A 14,454-nucleotide genomic window follows, 5' to 3' on the forward strand; every position below is an offset into this window, starting at 1 on the left:
AGCGCGATATCTCAATCAAACGCCTTCGCCTTCGACACACTGGAGCGTGCCATCTACCCATGCTTCCCTTCTTTACTTTCATGTCGGCGCCAGGATCGCCCAATCATATTGCTCTCCGTTTCTCAGCATAGCCATGTTAGTACAGTGCACTGTGAAACACCCTCCACTCTCAGGCTCGTCCCGATGCCCGGTGATTGGGTGTCGGGATAAGACGACATTGCTGGAGTGAATATTCGCACGGTGAAGCGTGGTGTAAATTTAAGTGCGCCAAGGATAAAATCATCGGCTCAAAGAATGATGAACTGAGGCGGAGGGGGGCATTTCGCGCACACACGCACAGCCGCGCTGCTGGCTCAGCCAGCTAAAACATAGCCTTCAGATTTGTTTCTATTCTATGAGAGTCAGCTCTGGAGCGTGGATTAAGGTGCCACTCATAGCCCAAATAAAGCCAAGTCGCAGATTTTCAGTAGGAAAGTGTCTGCGTTCACCCGGTCGACGGAACGCAGGCGTTAGGTTCACCCAAACGTCACGTCCGGGATGTCGCATTCATTCTTTGTTTTTCGCGTCCGTGATGTCACATCCGTCTTTGGTTTTGGCGGCAGAATGGCAAGCTCAAACAACTGGACAAAGATGTGGATCGTTTATTTTTTGGGGCTTGTGCTAGCGTAAGCTATCGTAAGTACTTCACTTTTTCATTCGATGTGCCTCTACGATGCAAACCTACGCTTTCGGCTGCCTGATACTTCATTTCCATGTTCCTTACCAGCTTATTTTCCTTGTGACGCATCCCGCGGACCGCCGCACCGATCAGCCAGTGCTACAGTGTACTAGCGCCGAGAACGCATATTAGACGACACTGTTTATCTTAGGTTCCTTCAAACTTGTAAGAGCCTTTTTCACAATCACTTAAACGTAACATTACCTGGTTACGGTGCTGCTACACGGCAGAATGTGTAAATGGCAGATGACCCAAGTGCGGCATGTGCGCGCACGTGTTTAGAGAAAATAAGGAGTATTCATCATTTATCTCGCAATGTAAACGCACATTCCTGACACATGGTTCAGGTCTGCCGTCCGCCGACTAAGGGCGGTAGTGAATGAAGTCGCTAAATGAGTGCTTTGCGGCATCATTAAACGCGCGGGAAAAAGCGTTCGTTTACATAGTAATATGAGCCTTTACATAGCAATATAGCTGCGCTGTCAACAGCCATTCTCTGGTAACCTTTCTCCGCAGCGTAACGCTCGAGTGCTCTGTGCAGATGTGACAAAGGTTGTGTGTGCGGTCGGTATTTGTGATTTTCTAGAAAGAAGCTTCATTACAAAGTGCATGATCAGGCTGCGTGGTCGTCCATTCTACTAGAGCGGGACAATCAATAAACGATACAAGCATGGACATACACATGCTGTTGCCAAATAACCCTTAAGGTGGGTCCATTTAATACTGGTGATTTAATCGTGGATGAAGACTGGGATGTTCTCTTTATGTGCTTGCTTCAAAGTAGGATAAATCGTAACTTGGCCAACAAATTTTACTAGTGTTATAAGGTTTTGTGAGAAAGGGTGTTGTGTATGGCTTTGTAACGTGTCATTGTCTCCCATCGCACGTGTATATCCCGGCTGGAAGTTATGTTCATGTGCTCAAGAGTGCTTCAGGAACCCTCTGAGCACTTGCACGTTGATATTACAGCCACTTGTGAATTCTGGACCTATGTAAGCATTAAGGGGTTTTAGCACTCATCTTAGTGATAACCTTAGACGTTAATACTATAGTGTATATTGTTAACTGACAAGCTGGGTCTGGTAAGTTTTACATCTTGACACTAAGAACCTGTGGCATGATGAGTTTGTGCAAAAGAACAGTTCAGGTGCCATCATATATACATTCATTGTCATTCACGCACACTATTGGAGGGACTCCAATCTACATTAAGTACAGCGCAATCGGCGCCAGTACCAGTGGTCGCTCAATGTGTGGTTTGGAATTTACGCCAGTGCAATAATCAGTACCATCTTCAATCACGCACTGACTGGACAGCGTTATGTGAACGAAATCCTTGAAGGAGTGGTTGATGAGTTTCTCAGCAAAGTCCCGCTGTCACATCTTCCACTTCTGCTGTATCAGCAAGATGGGCCACCTGCATGCAGCAGCAGCCGAGCACAAAACTGGTTGGGTGCTACTTTTCAAATAGATTGGAAGGCCTGTAAAGAGGCCGGCTAGGTCACCTGACCTCTCCATTAAGTTTCTTTCTTTGGGGTTATGTGAAAGATTGTGCCGGACGTCAGCTTAGACGGACGTCACATTAGTTCAAGGTAAGGATAACGGATGTCTGCCATAGAATTCCGGCATCGGTCATCAAGAAAGCCACTAAAGGTGTGATAAAACAGACAGTACTGCGTAGCTGCAAAAGGAGACCTATTTGAACACGCCCTCTAGGCTGATGTTCAACGCAGCTTACGAATTATTAGATAGTAAGAGCACACAGTTTTTTTTGTCTGTGTGTGTGTGTGTGTGCCGACATTCTGATTGCCAGTTCGGCTCATAGAAGTGGTATATTTAATTTCGTGAACGCATTGGTTTTGCCTTTTCTCTACAAGTTGGTCGCTTTCCAGTGTGTTTATTTCGCTTTTATTTGTTGACACGAACCTGTTTTTGCAGCACGTGTACACTTTCATGAAAAATAAAACGCTCACTTTATATTGGCTTTGGTCCGAAGCAAGTTTCTGGTGCGAAATATAACTTCGCCCGCACTCTTTCGATGCGATGCGAGCAAAGTCTGGATTTTGAAACATTCTGTGCCTATTACATTGCTCTTCACATTTCGTGTGTGGTCAGAGCTGCACTTTGGCTTCGTTATCAAGGTGCTTTTGTTATCATTTATCAGTCGGCCTTGAGAGAGGGATAATAAGTGTGACGTAGAGAGAAAGGAGAAGCTGCGAAACCTGCTGTTGGGGCTCCTTCCGTACCATTATCAAGGTGGTGCGCTGTCTCTTCGGGTTCGCGATAGGCAATGCAGTTACTTTCAATCAGCTTATTTGAGGGCACTGCTTTATGATGCGGGTGAGAGTTCACTCACATGGTATTTTTCATAGTTCGTGAGGTTATTTTCCAGTCGGTAAAATTGTACGCAATTTGTATGTCACTGAAAACACTGCAGTTAGATGTCATTTTGGGATGCCAACAAATGCCTCATTGACACTTTGAAAATTATGAGAGTACTTCTCGAGTTAGATAATTGTAATTACCAAATTAAATCTCAGTAACGAAAGAATTACTGGCTACTACTCCACTTTACTGGAAACAATATGCACTAGGTTTTCTTCGAGTAACAGAACTGTTTTTTGTGTTTTTTTAATCTTAGTGCATGATAGCTGTGGAACACTCTCTCTCTTCATCCCTATACCCCGTTTTCCAGTGCAGGGTAGAAAAACGGACATGTGTCTGGTTAACCTCTCTGCCTTTCCTCTCTTCTATTTCTCTCTCTCTATAATTCACTCAGTAACCATAATGAGGCCAAGCCAGATTCACTCGAAATCAGAATCAACAGCAGTCATGTGCGGCAGCATTTATGCTCGGACTAGCAGAAAAAAAAAGAGGCTGCAGTTTTGCAGATAGGCGAAGCAGTGTTAGTGATAGCCAAGTATGCGACAATTACACGAAGGAAGATTACACCAGCAAGGGGACTCAGGCTGTGAAATTGAACTGTCTCCTACTATGAGGTCTTGTATCTACTTAGTGCCATTACTTCAGTGCTCAAGTCTTCGAGGTCAAACGAAGTTTCTTGAAGTGCAAGAAATATATATATATATACATGTATCGTAAGGAACCGCTTTATTCCAGCCAAGCTCGGACTACTACCTCGAGGATTAAACTGTGCTGCTAGTGATGATATATGCAGATGAAAAAAATGTGCAGATGATGAAGTTGAAAGTCAGGCATGTGTTGTGCCCATGCTAATTCTCTCTCGCTGTGGAAGCGGCCGCCTGGCTGCGCGTAAGTACTATAAAATGCGTCAAGTATTTGGTTTTAAGCGGGAGACATGCACTATCTCTGTGCCACAGCAACGGGAATCGGGTGGCGTTCTAACAAGCGAGACATGGTAATTGACAGGTGATGTCTGCTCAACGACCGCGGAAAGTCGAATAAAACACCAGAAATTTTTTGCATAAGCCAGGAACGCACACAGGAGTCCAAAGAACTTCATCACCAGGAGAAAAAGTCGCAGCACAGTGGGTCGAGTCGTAACGAAACTTGCGAGCGTCCTGGGAGACGCCTGTGTTAAGGGGGGCGAGGCGACTGCACTCCGCGAGGCGAGACACAAACTGTTCCAAGAAAGGAACTGATGGGGGTACAGGAGTCGAAAGGAATGATACATCAAGAATGAAACTTGGTGAACAGCCATAGATGAAGAAAAAATGTTAAAAGCCAGTAGTACGTTGCGTAGCCATGTTATAGGCGAATGTCATGAACGGCAGGATTGCATCCCCGTTCGTGTGGCCAGGGCGGATGTACATCGCAATCATGTCAGAGAGGGTATGGTGAAAACACTCCGTCAAGCTGTTGGTCTGCGGATGGTAACTGGAAGTCGTCTTGCGAATTGTGTTAGAGGCGCACAGAACTTCGGTAAGGATAGAAGAGAGGAAGACTGCTGCGGTCACTGAGGAGAACGCGCGGAGCGCTGCGGTGTAAGATAATGTTGTGTAGAAAGAAATCGGCGACTTCAGCAGCAGTCCCGGATTGTAGAGATGCTGTCTCCGCATAGCATGTTGGATGGTCTATGACCATTATAATCCAACGATTGCCATGTAAGGTCGTGGGAAGAGGACCGTACAAGTCTATTCCAACTACTTCAAAAGGCGAAGCGGGACAAGGCAGAGGTTGTAAAGAGCCAGAAGGAGCTGTTGGTCGTTTGCGGCTTTGACAATGAACGCAGGGTGCAACATACTTCGCAACGGCTGAAGATGGGCCAGGCCAGGAGCAGCGACTTCATATTCTGTTGTAAGTCTTGTGGTAGCCTAGATGACCAGTCGTCGCATGATCATGAAAGGCTTCAAGCACCTCACATTGCAGAGAACATGGTATGACCGCGACCCATTTGTTGCCATCGATGTGATAAATGTTGCGATGTAAAACCTCATTGTGCAGCTTGAATTGATTAAGTTGTCGACGAAGTCAGGCGTTTGGAGGTGACGAAGAATCTTCCATGCGTTGGAGAATAGTTCAGCAGTATGGGTCGATGCGTTGGTGGGACACAAGGACAGATGGGCTGTCGTGTCTTAGCCATTCGAGGGTTACAATGGGTAAAGCCGATGAAGAGGACTCGGGACGTACACAATCACGGAGAGGTTATGGTGAATCGTCATGATTCTTCAGAGGGTAGCAAGAGAGAGCATTGGTGTCTTGATGCTTCTTTGCAGCCCTGTAGGTGACATTGAAATCGTACTCCTGTAGGTGAAGCACACAGCAACCCAGGTGACCTGATAAATTCTTTAGCAATGAAAGCCAGCACAGTGTGTTATGGTCGGTAACGACTGTGAAATGGCGGCCATGAAGATATGGGCGAAATTTTTGCACTGCCCAACAGCAAGGCACTCCTGCTTGGTTATGGTGTAGTAATTCTCTGCACTGGTTAGTGCACGACTAGCATAAGTAATTACTCGTTCGCGGAATGTGTTGTCACGTTGCAGTAGAATGGCACCGAGACTGACTGCTAGCGTCGGTGTGAAAGATGGTGGGCGCGGTCGGATCAAAGTGGCTCAGTACTGGGTCTGACGTCAGGGCATGTTGCAAAAGCAGGAAAGCATGTTCACATTCGTCGGACGAAACAAAGGGCGCATTACTGGCGAGGAGTTGATGGAGCGGGGACGTAAGCGTAGCGAAGTTGCATATGAAGTGCCGGAAGAAGCAAGTCCAAGAAAACTGTGCATGTCTTTTTGACGCAGTGGACACAAAATTCGAGGATGGCAGTAAGCTTCTCGGGGTCCGGTCGAATACCTTCTTTGCTGACTATGTGCCCCAGAACTTTGATAGCCTTGCTGGCGAAACTGCATTTGTGTGTGTGTGTGTGTGTGTGTGTGTGTGTGTGTGTGTGTGTGTGTGTGTGTGTGTGCGTGTGTGCGTGTGTGTGTGTGTGTGTGTGTGTGTGTGTGTGTGTGTGTGTGTGTGTGTGTGTGTGTGTGTGTGTGTGTGTGTGTGTGTGTGTGTGTGTGTGTGTGTGTGTGTGTGTGTGCGCGCGCGCGTGCGTGCGTGCGTGCGTGCGTGCGTGCGTGCGTGCGTGCGTGTGTTGAGCTGCAAACCAGCATTTGCAAGAGAGGCAAGGACTTTATCAAGACGTTGCAAATGTGGTGAGAACATGGTTGAAAACACAATGTCGTCGAGATAGCACAGACAGGTTTTCCATTTCAAGCCACACAAGACATCGATCATGCGTTCGAATGTGGCAGGCACATTGCAGAGTCCAAAAGGCATCGCACTGAACTCGTAGAGCCCATCAGGGGTAGCAAATGTCATTTTTTCTTTGTCGGATTTGGACAAGAGAAAAGTGTATAACAGCTGTGTCTTACCAGTACTCACGTACGGGGCAGAAACCTGGAGGCTTACGAAAAGGGTTCTACTTAAATTGAGGACGACGCAACGAGCTATGGAAAGAAAAATGATAGGTGTAACGTTAAGGGATAAGAAAAGAGCAGATTGGGTGAGGGAACAAACGCGCGTTAATGACATCTTAGTTGAAATCAAGAAAAAGAAATGGGCATGGGCAGGGCATGTAATGAGGAGGGAAGATAACCGATGGTCATTAAGGGTTACGGACTGGATTCCGAGGGAAGGGAAGCGTAGCAGGGGGCGACAGAAAGTTAGGTGGGCAGATGAGATAAGGAAGTTTGGAGGGTCAACATGGCCACAATTAGTACATGACCGGGGTAGTTGGAGAAGTATGGGAGAGGCCTTTGCCCTGCAGTGGGCGTAATCAGGCTGATGATGATGATGATGATGATGGATTTGGACATCGGTATTTGCCAGTAGCCTGGTCTAAAGTCAAGCCTAGAAAATTATTCAGCACCATGGAGTGAATCTAGTGCATCATCCATCCGTGACACGGGGTAAACATCTTTGCGCACGATTTTGTTCAGCGCACGGTAATAGACGCAAGAACACACTGAGCTGTCTTCGTGACAATTGCAACGACATGAGTGTCAACAGCTCAAGTGACAATTGATCCACGAGGCAACAGCTGGGGTTCGAGAGTTTGGTTTATTGCAGTAAGCAATGCAGACCCCTCAGAGAAGCGAATAAGGCCAGGGGTAATCAGAATTGCTCGAGATAGGGTATGGTCATAGGGTAAAATGAGTACGCCGCCATCCACAATGTTACAGGAGTTGACACCTATAATCTCTTCTCTAGGTGGCCAAAGAACGTAATCGGAAGAGGTGACGAGACGAATGCGTTCTTCGTGGTTAGGAAAAGAATTGCCAGTGGCATCCAGTTGTGTGAGGCGCTGACGACAAGAGATAGAAGCAGACGCCAAAGAAGTCCCACCCCAAGATGAGTTCATGGGTCACTCACGAAATACCGCAAAAACAATGTGGTGAAGAATTTAGTCTATGGACACACGAACAGTACACGGTGCGATTGGACGAATAATAACGTTGGCTGCTGCACAAAGAGAAAGGCCGGAGTAAGGCAATTCTTGTGTTTTATAGAGTCCCGAACAGTCACATGGCAATAATCGTCAAGCGTCTTGTAACATGGAGCCACCTCAGAATTGCACCAAACAAAGATGATGGATGCAGCCAGTCTTGCCAGATAACTATATTTTGACTATTCTGTATTGTTTGCATTTATTGTGCAAAAGGAATTCTCGCAGAGAGTTTTATCTTCAGTGGCCTTCAGTTGACGTCATCTGCTACAACTAGCACATAAGTTAACTCCATAGCACCACTAGGATGGAGACATTGTGTCGTGGGATGCTTCCTTAAAAGTGGACAAGAAGATTCTAAAGGAAAAGTGTGAGATGGTCACAGTAATAAATAAGGCATTTGGCATGGGAATGACCCAGCTATGAAGGTATTATCAGATTTGGACAAGCATATAATACTAAATGGGGCCTTGCATGAGTCCCAAGTGTCAAATGTAATGAGTATTGTGCATTGAAAGGGCCAAATATGTTTTGTACATGCAAGGGAACACTATGGGCATTTGATAGCAGTTGCTTAGATGTACTACATTAAAAGGAACCAAACGAATTCCCTTAGACATAAGCATGCAGCAAATTCAAGGACTAGATGAAGCTTCAAAGAAACTGCATTTCATGTAGGATAGGTGTGAATGACCTTTGTGCATGAGATCAGTGACAAAAACACTAAATGAATGCAGTACAGTGTCTGTATCATATCTTGTGCAGACCAAACTAGCCTGGAGTTTCAGCATTCCTTGTCAGTACATTTAAATAGGCACTACATTGTTCAAAGTGCAATATTGTTCTACAAAACATAATATGCAAGATGTAGCATGCTAACCCTCGTGGCTCAACAACTACTGAACCGAAACGTCAATGAGCAGTGAAGCGTCCTTGTAATTTTCATCGTAACCATACTTTTGCTCTTGAAAGTGAACCTCTTTAGTGAATTCGCTTGTGTATTAATTTTTCTTTAGGCAAGTATTTTTTTATACATGTTAATGTCTCAATCCTGCTTTCTCTTTCCGGAGCTAAAACAAAATGCCTCTTATTTCAATTTGATCTTTTGACCTAGGAAGCCATCATCTGGTGCTGTGTACAGCAAGCACATGCTTCGGGCAAGGAGGGAGCCAGCACCATATCTACATCAGCAAGAACCTCGGTGCTCAAAATAAACATTTTCTGTGCAAATACCTGTCTTTTTATACTTCCAGCATGAATTAATAAGTTTTTTTTGCCTTCACATGCAGGAAGGTTTATAGGAATAAATAGTGACTGTTGAATGCCCAGGAAAAGCCGTGAAGTCATTCTACTTGTACAGTGATAAAGTACATGTGTACTTGAACTTGATAGTACAGAAACGAAAGGCAAAGTAACAGGCAAAATGCTCGGGGCAGCAGTCGTATAAATGGTAGATGAACACAGCTAATTGTGCTGTCCAGTTTCATTCAGTTTGACCGTGTTGCAAGAATTGCCTTCAATATGAATCATTCAGTTTAGCCAGCTAAAGTCGAACTCGTACAAACTTTGGAATGTCTGCTGAGAATTTTAGCATACATGGTATGTGTGCATCCTTCAGCAGCACTACAAGCCCAATAAGGTTTTCGCGTTACTGTACCCCCTCCCTTGGGGTTATTGCAGTGTCTACTTCAAGTGCTTGAGGGTATAATGGAGAATGACTCCAATTTGCTATATATATGTGCAGTGTTGATGCAGAAATGAGAAGGCTATATAAATATACAGGACAAGAGCTGGTAGGCCTGGTTATAAGCATGAATTAGAAATTTATAGATCAAAGGCAATATGAATACAATATGTTAAATGACATCCATATGTGGGAACTGCCCACATGAAAGGAAAGAAAGTGCAATGCTTGCAACCTACCAACACAAACATCAGTCGGGAAGGATTCTGTGAGGATCCACTAAGTGGACTATTTCAGCACACACTGATTAGGTAGAGCTCTAAGCTGGTAGAGCAAGCGGCAATCGTCACCGTGGGCTCTCGTGCTCTATTCATTCAGCGTGTACTGGAATGGACAGTCCACTTAGTCAACACTTACAGACTAGCCCCCTAGGGCTGTGGAAGCACACAGTATATTAAGCTTAAGTCTGTGTGGAGTGCTACCGCCTGCTTATGTGGCAAGTCCTCCTGTTTACCTGTTCCTTTCAACTGAGAGCTGAGCACCGCCTAGGTTAAGTCAGAAAAAGCAACCAGCGTCCATAGAATTCAAACTATTACTATTTGCCCTATAAAAGGGGACAGTGAAGCCTAAAATGACACTTGACTTGGGCCATATTTTTCGCAATATGCCCGAGAATATTGGGATTTCCCATCAATTTTACCCTTCCTACATCACATAGTGAACAACCTGAAAACTTACCACTGTTGCGCAGAGCGATGAAGGGTCAGGATTTGAGCGAGAAAACAACACGACACCTGAGCGCAAACTAAGAACTGGTTTATTTTTCTGCAAGTGACGCGTACATAAAGCCTACACGCATGCACAGGAGTCCTCTTCCCGGTCTACCTACACCCTCTATTGTCAGCGATTATGCTAATCTCTTTATTGCTGAGTGAAATAGACGGCGGGCTGACACATGAGCCCTGTGGGTCCACCTTGAGGTTGTATGCTTCCACGACTTCTCTTTTCCTTTGGTTCCTACTTTTCAGCAGAATCATTGTCTTGTGATAATCACCAGTTGATAGTTTGTGCTCAGGTGTCGTGTGTTGTTTCCTCACTCAAGTCCTGTCCCTTCGTCACTCCGCACAACAGTGTTAAGTATGTCGAACCAACTAGCCCACTGCTCAATTTTCCTGAACTTGAAAACAATTGTAAACTAAAGTCCGTGAGAAACGAAGTGTTCTGTCATGACACAGATTTATGCATGACCACTTTGCTATATAAAGATACAATTTTAGCCAATGTTAACGAAGAGCTTCACTTTTGGAGTTCACCTAAATAATGTCTGTGATGCATTGTGACAGTACGAGGTCCTGGAGATGCTACTGTGGAGATATGTCAACATTGAGCCTATTCCTGTTTAATCTATGGATAGATGCCTTCACGAAGAGTTGGAGAAACTGCACAATACAATGTTTTATATAACATGTAATAATTATGCTGTGATAAAGTGCACACGCTGAGCTTAATGTTTTAGAAAAGCTCAAGAAAAGGCTCCAGAATAGGTATGATGGATAGGCAACCTTTTATTTGGCTCTCTTCATAGTGAAGTCTAGACGCATCACCTCAGCCACACTTGAAAAATCTGTGGGCTCGTACTGCCCATGCCTTTACTGCACAAGTTGCCTTGGTGCTCCCAGTCTTGACAGGTAACACTTAAGCACCCTCTCATGCAAATGTTTGTTCCAAAGCTACAGTTGCTAACTAAAGTAACTCCCACATGCGATTCTGTAACTCTAGACCTAACTGCAAAAACGCATGCAGTACTACGAGTTTGGCATAGAGTCCACATGAAATGTGCACAACTTCAAATTTCGTATAGGCAACAGATAACTGGTAACCTGATAGAGTAACATATTGGATGCCAAGGAAAATTCACCCAAAGCCTTAGGCAGGAAAATGAGGTGTGATGAGATAAATAGCAATCACATTTGATCGACTGACTAAAAGCTGGCAGGGGTATTGCATTTGACATGATTGAAATGAGCTGCAGCATGGCATGGTAACTGTGGCAGCCTTTACAATGCCATGCTCTCTGAATTACACTTATGTGCATCCATATGCTGCAGCGACCAACTGTTTCTATTCAAGAAAGCCAGGTTTGTGGTTCAGCACACATCATACGCTGGCAAACTCACTGATGAGTCAACTCCCTCAGATCATCCCATGAGTCTGAGTGAGCCCAGCTGAGCAGTATTTTGGCGAGTTTGAGCCCGAGTGAGCTCGGCTGAGTAGTATATTCTTATGAGTTCAAGTGAGCAGCTAAGTATAATTTTGGCGAGTCTAAATAGTGAGTTCCGATTATTTTGCCAACATATATATGGTCCGTGTACTTTCGAAATTCAGGTACGACACTTGCGCATAGGTTGGAAATTAAGCTTCTCGCCAAGTGACTACTGCAGAAATGATCATAGAGCTAGAGAAGAACGATACGCCTTAATGATGCAGCGTGCCGCGCGGGATCCGTGGTGTGCAGCGTGCCAGTGGATGGGTGCGTGTTTGGGAAATTAGGGGGTTTCGACCCATCCACAGATAATTTCCATAATACCTTTCTCCATAGTGTATTATTGCGATAGCAATTTTTGGACACTCTAAGCGAATTTTCGCCATCGCCCTGATGTTTGGTTTAAAGTCCAAGTGTGACAAAAATTATAGTGCCCCGTTGCATCCCACGTGCTAGGGTTAATTGCGAATGAAAGGGTGCGAGGGTGAACCGAGAAGGATGGCAGCTTTATGCGCGCTGTCCACGTCCCGTGATCAAGCGCGCGCTAGGGTAGGAGAGCGCGCGACGTCTCTTGCCCGGCCGTGCCCGTGCATACGGCTGTCCGCGCGCAGCAGAGTGCATATACACGGCCCGCGCGTGCCACATTTTTTAAAAGTAATTTGCGGCCGGTGTAAAGGCGGCAAGCCGACGTGGCTGCTGGTTTCACGAGTGTTGGAAGTAGCGTTATTCAAGTTTCGGACGAAACTTAGAGAACAGTGACTTAAAACAGTGACTTCCTTAGAGGGGCCAAAATTTTAGGGCGCATGAGCGGCACGTATAGTAGAATGCAGTGTTCCATTTTAAAAAAATTTTTGATGTAAGAAAGTAGAGTGCTGAGTGTAACGTCTTTGTTACATCAAGGTTCAACAAAAATTAAGCGCTGGAAATCAGGCGCTGGGCGCATATGCAACTGGATCCACACTGAAAACATTTGAGAAAACATTTTTTTTTAAATACTCTGTACATTTGTATAAATTCCTACCTGCAGATATTCCTCTGGTTTAGCCTAATTATGTGCTGCCTACTTAACTTACTGACGCAGCACACGTATCATTGCGAAATATTTGCTTTAAATTTAGAAAAAGCACTGAGTTATTGAATTTTGCGAACAGAAAAAAAATTGCAACTTCCAATATAGCGCGCTTCCTAGGCTATTAAATAGCTACAATGTTCAAGGAACGTACTGTTTCCATGAGTGGTTTACTCATGCAGTAAGATGTACTGCTCCTACACCTTGTAATAAAAAGCATATGCATCGACACATAGCAGCTGATATTCTTGCTTATTTTCTCATCACAGAGGTAGATGGGACACATGAACCTATATGCTCACACAAATCAACGTGACCAACTACTGTGGAGACATGGCAACGAATTCTTTGTTTACCTTGTACACCACAAGTGCGAGGTTTGCGCATTCATTTGACTTCATGAAACCCTATTTATACTACAGGCTTTACGGCAATGCTTGCGTGCAGTGCGGTGAAGCGCTCGACAAAACTGCACATATATTATATGGTTTGTTTGATATTAACTTGAGATGCAAACGTTTGTGCAGGCAGGCAAGCAATGTTTCCATTCACGCAGCGCACCAAAAGAGCGTGGTATATGCATTGATCTGGTTTCATGACATCGTACTTTTGCCACTAGCTTTACGGCAGTACTTGTGTATAGTGCTGCGAAGCACGACGGAACTGCACATTATTATGCGGTGTGCTCGAAATCCACTCGAGATGCAGACGTTTGTGCAGGCAGGAAACGAATGATTTAATTCACGTAGCACAACACGAGAGCGCGCTCTATGCAGTCCTTTGATTTAATAAAACTCTATTTCTGCCACAGGCTTCACAGCAATGCTTGTGTAGAGGGCTGTGAAGCTCGATGCAGCTGTAACAACATCCCGCGGTACACCCGATTTTTACCGCGTTTGTTTTAGAGGGCCCCTCACAGGCTACATAACAAATTTTGGTTATACGCTGAAAGTTGTTACGTGCCCTCTAAGAAGTGTTCTACCGCAAGCATTTTTCAAATTGGTTCATTAACAGCAGAGAGAGAATGATTGAAGTGCCGCGAACACATGATTTCAGGAGGCAAGCGTCGCCGCCTATATAAACACTCTCTCGACTTTCCCCGTTTCGCCTGTGTAAGCGAATTTCCTTCACTGCGTTCTCCCGAGGGGTCGAGGGGTCGCGCGGCGGGTATACCCTGCCGTCTTCTTTTTTTCACCGTCACCGGCACACTTCCGGTGACGGTGTCGTGCGAGCTGTTGCGCTTGTCTCGTTTCCTGTAGCGGACGATAATGCGCGCTCTACACGAGAACACGTGATTAGCGGTATAAGTCAGTGCCCCATCACTGAGGCAAACGCGAGGTGAGGAAGGAGCATGATCGCAATGCTGGAACACAGTAGACAATGACGTATAGTTTCGTTCTCTGCGCGCGTGCAAACGTCGGAAAAAGGAGACGAAACGGAAATTCATATTGCTACAGTGCGAAGTAAAACAAAAGCACCCAGACATTCGGGTTGTATTTTTCATTATTTCTCTAAACTTTAATTAGTCCACTGAAGCAACAGATTCAACAAATAACTGATGCTGCCTTGAATCTAAGTCACGTGTCACTCCGAATGACATCACAGCACAGCCTGTGCTTCTACGCAGCAGCAAAGTTATGGGCATTCATCTGCTTGCTGCTGCGATAACATTATGACACTTGAACTCAGAGGTACGATTTTTGTTGTGTGAGGTTATAGATAGCCAGTAGACTACTTGTCTGATGTTAAATGCTATGACCCACTGGCAATCCACGATGCACTCAATGAAAACGTTTTTATGCTG

The 14,454-nt window shown here is 45.1% G+C and overlaps 1 long non-coding RNA gene across 2 annotated transcripts; it reads left to right on the forward strand.

The window, feature by feature from the left end:
• The first annotated feature begins 473 nt into the window (after positions 1 to 473).
• Positions 474 to 8,864, forward strand: LOC140216223 (uncharacterized). 2 transcript variants are annotated; one of them, XR_011892922.1, is made up of 3 exons: positions 474 to 679; positions 7,400 to 8,062; positions 8,749 to 8,864. It is a non-coding gene; the product is annotated as an uncharacterized lncRNA (long non-coding RNA). The 2 variants fall into 2 exon arrangements; XR_011892921.1 differs by having other exon boundaries at positions 474 to 675.
• Positions 8,865 to 14,454: the final 5,590 nt, after the last annotated feature.

This window comes from Dermacentor andersoni, chromosome 2 (assembly GCF_023375885.2).
Source record: "Dermacentor andersoni chromosome 2, qqDerAnde1_hic_scaffold, whole genome shotgun sequence".
Lineage (NCBI taxonomy): Eukaryota > Metazoa > Arthropoda > Arachnida > Ixodida > Ixodidae > Dermacentor > Dermacentor andersoni.